Below are 10,915 nucleotides of genomic sequence, written 5' to 3'. Positions count from 1 at the left end.
AGCTTCCTTCATGACTGTCAAGAACTGTTAGTGGAGTCTTTGTTAAATGAATACGTGTGAAAAAAAAAAAAAAAAATCTGTGATAGCGCATACATGTGTTGCTCGATTTCTTTGCCTCAATCTATCGAAAAGGTGAAACAGCTTATTTGCTGCGCTCAAATTTCGCATTAGGAAGTAACGTAATCGTCGGTAATTTTTTTTTCTTTCACTCCCACTTCCTCCCTTCCTGTACTATGTGGTTCGGGCATCCACTGACCCAGGGAGCCAGTTTACGCACTTCCTTTCCTTAAAATGACCCGAGTGTAAAACGTCAACGCCAATGCCAATGAACACAATGAACGCCAATGGGCAACAGCGACGCCGCGAAACGGGCGCCTATAAGAGCTGCGCTCTAGAACACTAGAATAAAAAAAAAAATTCAGGGGCACTTTGGCTCTCTAAAATGCTGCAAGGCGAAAGCATTTCCTGGCGCATTGTTGTTATTTACTTTTATTTTTCATATTTTTTATTTTGGGTTCTTTTCTTTGTTTTATTGTTTAATTATTTTTATTTTGATATCTTATTTTATTTTGTTTTTATTTTTGCTTATTTTTTCATTTTTATTTTCCTTTTCCTGACTTTATTCCTTTCATTTTATTTATGAAACCTATGCATTCACTAGATGCGCCTTTATTCATGCTGGAACCTTGAGCCTTCGTTGCGGAGTGGTAGCGTCTCCTCTTCAAATTCCAAAGGCCCTGGTTCGATTCCCACCCTCGGCGCAGTTTCTTTTTAAGCAGTGACGCCGAAAGGCGGAAAAATCTGCCGACGCGTCTGTCGACACGGCTGCCGACGCGTCTGTCGACACTCGTGCCGATTGATTGTAAAACATTTTATTCGCCGGGAAGAGCTTGGCAAGAGGTCGCGTTAAGTGGTCGAGAGTACATAGCCCTCGACGACTTTGTCAGCCCACTCCACCGCCAAAACTTGCGTTCTGGGGTCAGAGCTAGCCAGCACGGTCTCCCACCGCTCGAGAGAAGGAGCTGTAACTAGATCACCCGGAGGTGGCTCTATTTTGCAGTCCCACAGGATGTGATCGTAGGTAGCACGTTGGCCACAGTGTTTGCAGTTTGGGTTGTAAACGCGTCTGCCGACACTCCTACCGGCGCGCCTGTCGACACTCCTGCCGACGCGTCTGTCGACACGGCTGGCGACGCGTCTGCTAACGACAGTATGAGGCATTAAAGGCTTTCGCCTTAAAAAGCAACACACACACAACCCACACACACAGACGGTGGCTCAGTGGTTATGGTGCTCGCCTGCTGACCAGAAAGACGCGGGTTCGATACCGGCCGCGGTGGTCAAATTTCAATGGAGGTGAAATGCCAGATGTCCGTGTATGTACTACATCCAGTGCGATGTCAGGGCACATTAAGGAACTCAAGCTGGGGGAAGTTTCCTGAGCACTCAACTGCGGCGTTCCTCATAGCTTTTGGACGTCTCTCAGTCGCATTCGGATGTCAAATCCAAAAGTCAACGTGTATCGGCGCTTAAAAAATAAAGGAATTCTCCCTTCTGTAACGAAACATCACTGAACGCTTTAGCTTCAAAGACGACAGCTTAGTTACCCTCTCATTGCTGTGTGATCAGTCCAGAATACCGGGCTGGCACGTTAATGCCATCGCCAAACTTTATCTCGGAATCCGGCGCAAAACCACAAAATTTAACGCACTGCTCGGTTCCAGCCGCGTTGACGGTATGCTCTGTCGAGTTGCGCTTCAGGCGGATCATCATCTACGCCGCGGTAGCCATCGACCTGGAGGCCGCACGCTCACGAGCTGAGCGCACTGGGCCAAGAGCCCCGAAAGCCGGGACCCTCGGATGTCAGTGAAATTCCCTGCACCGAACGTTGTGAAACTCATCCACTATTTGTAACGTAAGCAGTTCCTTGCCTCGCAGTTCCTTGCCTTGCCACGGTGAGGCCTACGAGAATTCTGCGTTGGCCTTGAAAACTGCCTTGGAATTGAAAACTAGTTTTCAGCAAAAGAAAGACCCAGTTAATAGAGAGTTTTAGTATTGCGGGCTTTGCGTAATTGCGTGCATATATGGGAATAGCGGGTCCAGAGTGCGCATGCGCAGAACTATAAGGGGGAAATAGCGTTAGCGTAGGAATGCAGTTTTCAGAAGTCAGCGTTGCGGCAGTTGCGGCTTTTGCGCCCTTAGCGTGAAAACATGGCGGCGTCCGTTCAGGCGAGAGTCGCCCACTTCAGCCGATTCAGCAGTCTGCGATTCCGGTCGGCATGTTTACCGGCAACTACTGGTGTTGTTGCTTTTCGCTATGACTTACCTTGCTTCCACGATAAAGTTTATGTTGCAATTCAGCCCCGATTTTGAGGTACGCTCTCGATTCTGGAGCGCGCAAGCCTAATGGGACCTCAAGCTGCACTGCTGCCGTCTGCAACTGCCCGAAACGCAGCCGAAACCTAGCACAAACGTCCGGAACGAAACAAAAAAAGATTTGTAGCTTTTTCGCGGTGTTTAATAAACTTAAATGACGTAAAGCGAGTTTATATTAAATTTACAAAAGTTTTTTTAACATTAAATGTCATGTGATGGCAAATATTCTTTCTTTTTTTTATTCGAGCTGTTTGCCATCAGGCATAATGAAAAAGGAAAGAGAGTTATAAAAAGGAGTGCAAACAAGCCTCGCTTAAAAAGCGGCAAAAGTTCTTGATATAGACCAGAATTTTGAGCCTCTCCTGGGCGCGGCCATTTTGCACCGACTGGCGCGCCGCGGTGCGGGCGTTTCTTTGGGGACTGCGGGGCTGCGGCAGTTCCGCGGCCGCGCCTGCATATAGCCGCGCTTCGGGCGCTAAAAAAACATTGTCAAGCATACTTCTGCTGCGTGGCTGTGTTGCAGGAAGTATTTACGTTATCTGAGCGATAACATTGACAAGTTTTAATGACATTTAGTTTGACATTCAGGCTAATTGTGCCGGCGCTTAGGACGCACTCGTGCTTATATCGAATTCCGTCTTGGTGCTCCACCGCAAAGAAACTATTCGTTCAATATCAAGCATTAGGTGTGCGGCTATAATGCAGTTCCAATTCCCATGCACTCTTATTCCTTCCTGCCGGCCGGCCATAAAGCACCCCCCTTCCACAAACAGGGCTTTCTTGTCGCCGCGCCCGTTTATCAACAAATTATCGCTGTGAGCTCAACTGAGTCGCAGCGCAAACAGAAAACAAATCTTGTCATGGTTTATGCAACCTGGTGCATAAAAACGTACTTTCGCTGAATTTATCAAAAGCTTGAATAGATACGAGCAGCTAATCCGGCTTTCACTAATTTTGAGGTCCGAAGTCGTGTTATTTTATTCAGGAGCTCTCGCCGCGTGTGAGCGTGTGCGTAGCCGTTTGGCTAAGTGTGGAAAATGTAAGGAAATTGCGCATATTTTCCTATGAATAAGCTAGATACCGCACCTCTGCGGTGGCTCAGTGTTTACGGCTCTCGGCTCTGGCCCAAAAGACGCGGGTTCGATCTCGGCCGCGGCGGCCGAATTTCGATGGAGGCGAAATTCTAGAGGCCCGTGTACTGTGCGATGTCAGTGCACGTTAAAAAACCCCAGGTGGTCGAAATTTCCGGAGCCCTTCAATACGGCGTCCTTCATAGCCTGAGTCGCTTTGGGACGTAAAACATTAATAAACCAAACCAAACTATGGTAGATACCAACAGCAGAAAGGTACTATAGATAAACCTTTACCCCCCAGATACCTCTGACATGCGTGCGGAAAAAGCAGCTGAAATCGGTAGCGGTCGTGCTTACAATCCTGTGCATGAAATGTGTTTAATGGGAATCAGAGCAAGCTCAGCGCAAGGGTGCCGAACACGTACTGGTGATCGAAAACACGCGCTCCGTCGGGACAACCTTCAATCTGCAGCTCGCCTATCCAGTTACTACTCCACTGAGTCAAATCAATAGATCGACATTCTGATGCCTAAAATTATCATAGATGATATCGCACGTAAAAGGCGACAACAAACGACTCGACAGCGCAGAAATCTGCTTAGAAGTGCCGGTTTCCAGTCCGTACACTACCTGGTCGACTACCCTCGGATGTCAGATTTACGAGTAACTGCGCACAAGATAACCGCTGTACTGTCTGGAAGAAGGAAAATGTGAGTAGTGACGCACAGCCCACACCCTCATACTTTAGCTGATGGAGCACAACAACGGCAGAAGCGAACACGTAAACATGCGTTCTACGCGCGGCGCCGGCGCGACCCGCAGTCCCTCGGGCCGCGCGCGCCGACAGATGGCGACTGGTGTCGAGAGTAGGAGCGCGCCCGCAGCCTGCGTGCGAGGGTAAAAAAATCTGGTCTATAGCGATTATCTAGAGTCCACTTGGTATAGTCGTCTGCAACGTCCCATCGCAGGCCAACCTTTCTTAGTAAACGTCGTCTCACAGAAGCTGTAGCCGGGCAAGTCCACAGCAAGTGTTTTTCATCACACTGGTCAGGCGCAGCACCACAATGGGGACACTTGTCTGTCACTTCGTAACGTTTGTCACGCCACCGATGACGCACAGAAGGAGTCAGAGCCGCTCCTGGCCGAATCCGGCGCACAGATACCTCCTCCTCCCGAGTGAGACTCCGGGGGAGAGGGTACGAACACGGAGGAATTAGAGCGCGTGTTCGCCGACGCAAAGACTGTTTCTCGGAAACATGGGACAGGAACGGATCTGAGGGAAGAGGGGAAGGTGGCGGAATATCGGATGTGTCAAGGTGTGTCATTGCATCCACATGAATATTATGCGGATCCTGGGCATGCCCGCGAATCCAGTGTATACGCACAGGACAGGGGTATTTTGTGCAAAGTTGGTGAATGCATTGTGTAACTTGGAATGTGCGCCCGACAGCCTTAAGCTGCTTAAGGGCGGCAAGGGAGTCGGTGTAAATGTGTACAATATCGAAAGTAGGTACGAGTGGAAGGGAAGCAATGGCATTGTGTATCGCCTGAAGCTCCAAGGCCAGGGGGGAGCAAGTATCCGTGCTATATGTAGCGCGGGAGTTGAGATGAGGATGTGAGAGACTGTAAACTGCAGTAACTCCCTGCACTGCTGTGTGTGATGCATCGGTGTATATTATGCACCCTGAAGGAAGATGGGCGGCTGATATCGGCGTCGAAGCAGAGGGGCGATTGTCTGTGAGCTGACAGTATGACCATGGAGGAAGAGTCTGTAAACGATGAAGCTGGAGCGACATCTTGCGTGCTCTGTTTGCCTCACGCTGGTCGATAAGTTCACTCAATGTATTAAGTTGAGCGTACTCTTGCAGAATGGGTATGGGTGTGATACGCGGAAGATAAGTTATGGCGCGCATAGCCTCCCGATTGATTGATTCAAGGGAGTCCCACTGTCGGCGGGTGAGGCGATGAAATTGCGCTTGGTACACTATCCGCGGCTGAAGGATGGAGCGCACGAGCTGACGGACAGTATCAAAACGCGCTCCGCCAGAGCGCATAGCTATGCGTCGAATCAGACCGAGAGTAGCGTGAGCCGATTTACGGGTCGCGTTTAGCCACGGAGTCCCAGTCCCAGATGTATGAAGTAGAAGACCTAGAACACGCACACTTTCAACTTGAGGAATTGGAGAATTGTCCACCGTAAAGGTAAAAGGTGCTGCTTTCCGTAAGCCACTTCTGTTGCCAATGCGAATGAAACAAGATTTATTACACGAGAGGGTCAGACCCAAAGGGGGTAGTCGTGATGTTAAGGCATCCAGCGCTTGCTGGAGCGCCGACTGTTGCACAGACGCATCTGGATTACAGGACCACAAGGTTATGTCGTCGGCGTACGCAAGGACGCGCACAGAAGGAATTTTCACTAGGGCTCGGACAAGAGGTATAAAAGTTACATTAAATAATGTGGGGGCGAGGACGGAGCCCTGGGGTACACCGCGGTTGGAGGTAAAGTGACCAAAAGGCTTCCCATGGATACGTACACTGAAGGTTCTGTTTGTTAAAAATGAGTGAATTGAAAGGAGAAAGCGATGTGGGAGACCGAGATCTTGAAGGGTGCCAAGAATAGAAGAGTGTAGGACGTTGTCATATGCCTTTGTGATGTCAGTCGCGATCACCGTACGAACAAGATGACTATGGGGAGAATGGTTTAGTACGTCCGCAGCCAAAACAGCCAGACCGTCTTCTGTTCCAATGTGAGGGCGGAACCCAATTTGAGATTCTGGATAACAATCATTCGATTCCAGCCACCACGACAAGCGAGCTGCTAGAATGTGTTCATAAAGCTTGCATATAGTAGGCGTAAGTGAAATAGGGCGGAGGGCCGAAAGAGAAACCGGCGGCTGACCTGATTTGGGGATTGGGACAACGATTGAATGTTTCCACTCTGCAGGAATAACTCCAGAATGCCACACCTCATTGAATGTATCAAGGAGGGAATGTAGAGCAGGTCCTTCAAAGTTGCGAAACAACGAGTTAGGTACACCGTCATGCCCGGGAGCAGTGCTTGTTTTGAGACGATCTATGGAGGCCAGCAATTCTGCCATGGTAAAATCTGAAGTAACCTCATCAGGGGGCTCAGAAATCGCTCGAACGGCTTGGAGTTAACGTTGCTTTGACTAGATGGCAGCACTGTTTTACGTTATTTATTTCATTTTTTGATTTCGGAGTCATTTTGCAGACGAAAATAAGCGCTGCAGTAATAATTAGTTTAAAAAACTCGGAAATATTAGACTTTGGCAAGTTAGTCGCAGTGTCGACCATTTTAGAAGGACCGTGCGCATCCACGTCAAGCAGATGGCGTTTAACGATTTCAAAACACTAAAACTGTCTGTGGGGATAAGTTGCTTTCGGCACGCTAACGTAATTTCCCTTAGGTCCGTTATCACGCTAACGCTATACTAAAACTCTATTGTCTCATTTTTCAGTGAAAACTTCGATCGCGCCGCGAGGGAAAGGAGATAACTTTGAGTTAAAGAAGAGAGGGAGAAAGACGTGCTGCAGCAGAGAGCCCAGGCAGGGATTAGAGCACGTGTGCTCCCCTGGAGTTGTTCCTTTGTTAAGACGAAGATGGTGCAATCCAGAGTGAAGACTCTCGGCAGAGACGTGGTCCGGGTCGCAACGCGGGTCGCAGCATCTGAACGGCTTGGTGAGCTCAGGAGGTCATGTGGGACCCATACTAATAATACGGATTGGCTGCGGGATGCATGGTTGATTCAAGCAAAAGCTTCCCTACGGGACCCCACGCTTCGATCGCCGGGTGCCTAGTTTTCACCTTCAAATGACCTTGAGCTTCGAAAGCGAAGGAAAGGCGCATAACTGTCCCCCATAGGACAGTGGGCACCTTAGTCGCACTTTAAGCTGCGAAACCAATGGAGCGGGAGCTCGGAAAGCAGAGGAAAGGCGCAAAACTGGGACAGGGGACACATTAGATGCTTTTCAATCTACGTGGGCTACACGCCTCAGTAACTAAAAAGCCTCACATTAACAACTAAAAATTAACTATTCAATATTAGATAACCAGCCTGCTAGTTAGCACATCTTAGCTGCATTCTGGTGTACTACGCCACGGGCAATAATCTGCCAAAAAAACACTCTTCTAACTAAAACAGCTTTTTTTTTTCTTTTCAATCGTGCAAAGTCTTAGGTGGAACGCCCTGGCCTGTAGGTACTATCGGGGGCAAAAGTGGTATACTCCACGAGGCGGAAGCCGAAGCAACGGAACACTGCGTTTCAACGCCATCTACAGGCGGCATCTCGGACCCAGATAGCCAATCTGTGACCTTTATTATCAGCAGGCATGTCGCTTGGCTCATTTCAATGTTTAAAAATCTCTGCCTCTCCCGTAACCGAGAGTAGAGTAAGCATAAAATTTTTACGGGCATAATACGAAGCGTACGCGCACATGACGAGACGCAGGCCTGACAAGAATGTATATGCAGCGCGTCTAAAGTGCGTAGAGGCGAAAGCGTTTTCCGCACCACTTTGCCTATGTGACACTGGCGACATCACCACTGGATTACGTCACACATAATTGATGACGAAGTAATGACAAATTACTAATTAGTGAATAATTACTGATTAATGACTAAATACTGATTAACTGGTATTTAATGACGATTAAGCTTCGTCTTTAGGAGTGGAACGCGACAGCGTGTTGTAGCTCTCCCAGGCAGTCCACGGAACGCCACCACCCGTTCGGCGCGATGCCTTGCCCTTTGAACGCAACGCTTTTTGAGGAAAGGAATGTACTATCGCGCTCAATATGAGTTGCAACGCGCGGTCATCGACCGGGGCTCGTTCCGTGGTGTGCCTCCTCCAAACAGTCGCTCGGAATTCTGGGAAAAACTGCTGTTCCAGGTAACAACAGCACCCCCGCTCTGGAAAAAGTTTTTCCCAGAATTCCGAGCGACTGTTTGGAGGAGGCACACCACGGAACGATCCCCGGTCGATGACCGCGCGTTGCAACTCATATTGAGCGCGACAGTACGCAGTAATTCTCTGTCATCTCGGTGGACAGCCGAACCGACCGTACAGAAAGGGAGGAACGCCACTACCCGTTCGGCGCGAAGCTACCGGCGCTTGTATGCCGGTCCTGTATGAGGGCTTAAGAGTGTCTCGTTAAACCTCGTACGGTGCCCGCATGTTCTCGTTTCAGTGCCCGGATGTTGGCTCTCGGTCTCGGCGTGACGTCACCGCACTGCCGATAACGGGAGCTAAAAGCATTTCAATTTTTAAAAATGCGCTGCTTCCACGACAAGTTAGCCACGCGCGCGGGCAGTTGATCGCATCATGGCGGTGCGCGCGCCGGCTCTCAAGCCGTATCTTGAACGCGCGTTGAAAGGAAGAAGAAAAAAATGGCCTGGCTTAGCTTATGGTTAAGCCTAGGATGCGAAGCATAGCCGTACTTCTTGTTCTTCTCCCGTTTCCGTGGCTGTATGTAACTTGCGCTTTGCGGTCTGGCGAGCCTCCCTCTCCCTGGCCGTCATCTCGCTGCTCAACGGACTCGTGTTGTTGTGACTGAGAGAAGGATGAAAAGGAAATTGCACGGGCCTGCCTACTGGCTCGAGCCAAGCCACCACCGCTGCCACGTGCAGATAGAGGAAAGTTAAAAGATCAGAGGAAAGAGAAAAGGAAAGAAAAGACGCGCGTCGCAGCAACAACTGCGTCCGCCGGAGCGGACGCTGCTGGAAAAACAGATAAGCGGCCGAAGCCGCGCTCACCGAAGCGAGAACAGATGTCAACTGACTCAACAAGAGCGTCGCCTTTTATGCAATTGCGTAAAGTGAGTATCTCCTAACGGTAGGAGCGGGAGTTAGGCCGCCGGCGGAGGCTGCGCGTCCGCAAGCGAGCGCAAGAGTTGAGCCCCAGTTTTCACAGCTGTTGTGACGTCATATAACGTGGTGCGCGGATGTAGGTCAAGTGGTAGCTACGCGGCCGCGCGCGGCGCAGCAAGTAAGAGCTCGGTTGTGCGGCTAGTATGCTTCGCATAAAAATGAAAAGACGGCCCCAAGATTGCTACTGCTGCGGCGCCGCTCGTCATTTTGTTGGCAAGCAAAAGCACGAAACATTTAAACGAGTCCAGCGACATGCCTGCTGATAATAAAGGGCACAGATTGGCTGTCTGGGTCCGAGATGGCGCCTGCAGATGGCGTTGAAACGCAGTTTTTCGTTGCTTCGACTCCCGCCGTGTGCGGTATACCACTTTTGTCCCGATAGTACAAAGCCCCGCTTTATACGAGCTATACTAGAGTCATCCCCAGGATTCCGGCCCATGCGCCTCGGAAAACCGGTCGCGCCATCTCGCGACAGCCGGCGGCGCGGCGGCGCGTAACTGAATGGCGATGAAAAATAAAAAATCAATATCTCGTCACGCATAAGTTACAAGCGAGCTCTGACCCTGAGGGGTTAAATACCTCATAAAGTTTCTTTTAATAAAGTTTCATCACTGTGGCTTAAATATTGCGTTTACCGTGCGCGATGAGATATGGTCGCATGATGCCTATGAGGAGGTCGCGAAAAAAACCCCACTTGTCCTCATTTGATCACTCACCGCTGCCATGATTTACAATATATCGGACTGCTCTAGGAGCTTTAGGTAGCGAAATGTCCCATCTTTTAATAGATGTAAAGTATTTTACATTTGAAAGAGGCAGAATTTTTCCCTGGCTATTTTTCTATTCATCATGCATCCTCAGCATCGGCAAGAAACGTGTGGCGCCCTCTTGGTGCGTTTGGCTAGGCGCACGCCTACGCTTTTTTTTGCTTGCTTTAAGGAGATCAAGTCACGCCTTGTGAATGCGCGCTTTTATTAAAAGTGTCCCCATCGGATGTAGGCACACAAACATGGGCTGCTACAAGAAAGTGCTCGCCATGTATGGGTATTATAGAGGATTATAAGCAAACTCCGGAGCTTTACAGACACATTTACTATTGCAAACGGATACAGTGGCTACTTGAGGATGAGTGATAGTGGAAATGCGTGCGCATTAACTATACAAAGCCACGAAACTTAGGTATTAGCGCATTAATCGCTACATCTTAAAGCTCAATAGCGTTCAGCTCTTCGAAAGTTTAGGCGATGCGGTCAAAATGCAGCAGGGATGCGTTTAAATCAGTGTACCTCTGTAGTCTCTTTATTGAATATAAAGCTATTTCTGTAAGGGTACAAGCCCAATCAAGCCGAATTCGTTTGGCTACTTGCTGTACTCCTGTCATCTGTACATATATAGATGCCCATAAGCTTGTACGTTGCAAGTACTGCAGGGCTCTATGCAAGAAACCTGGTGCTCCGTTTCGTGCCTGTTTCACTAACTGATTGTGCGCATTAGGCAATTTGTCCAGTGTAACAATTCGTAGTGTGGTAATTCACAGCATTTCTTCTAGGTTGTTAAAGTGCCTCCAGTTATTCGATC

This window comes from Amblyomma mixtum, chromosome 1 (genome assembly GCF_055824585.1).
Source record: "Amblyomma mixtum isolate Tamu chromosome 1, ASM5582458v1, whole genome shotgun sequence".
Lineage (NCBI taxonomy): Eukaryota > Metazoa > Arthropoda > Arachnida > Ixodida > Ixodidae > Amblyomma > Amblyomma mixtum.
This window is presented reverse-complemented; position numbering follows the sequence as displayed.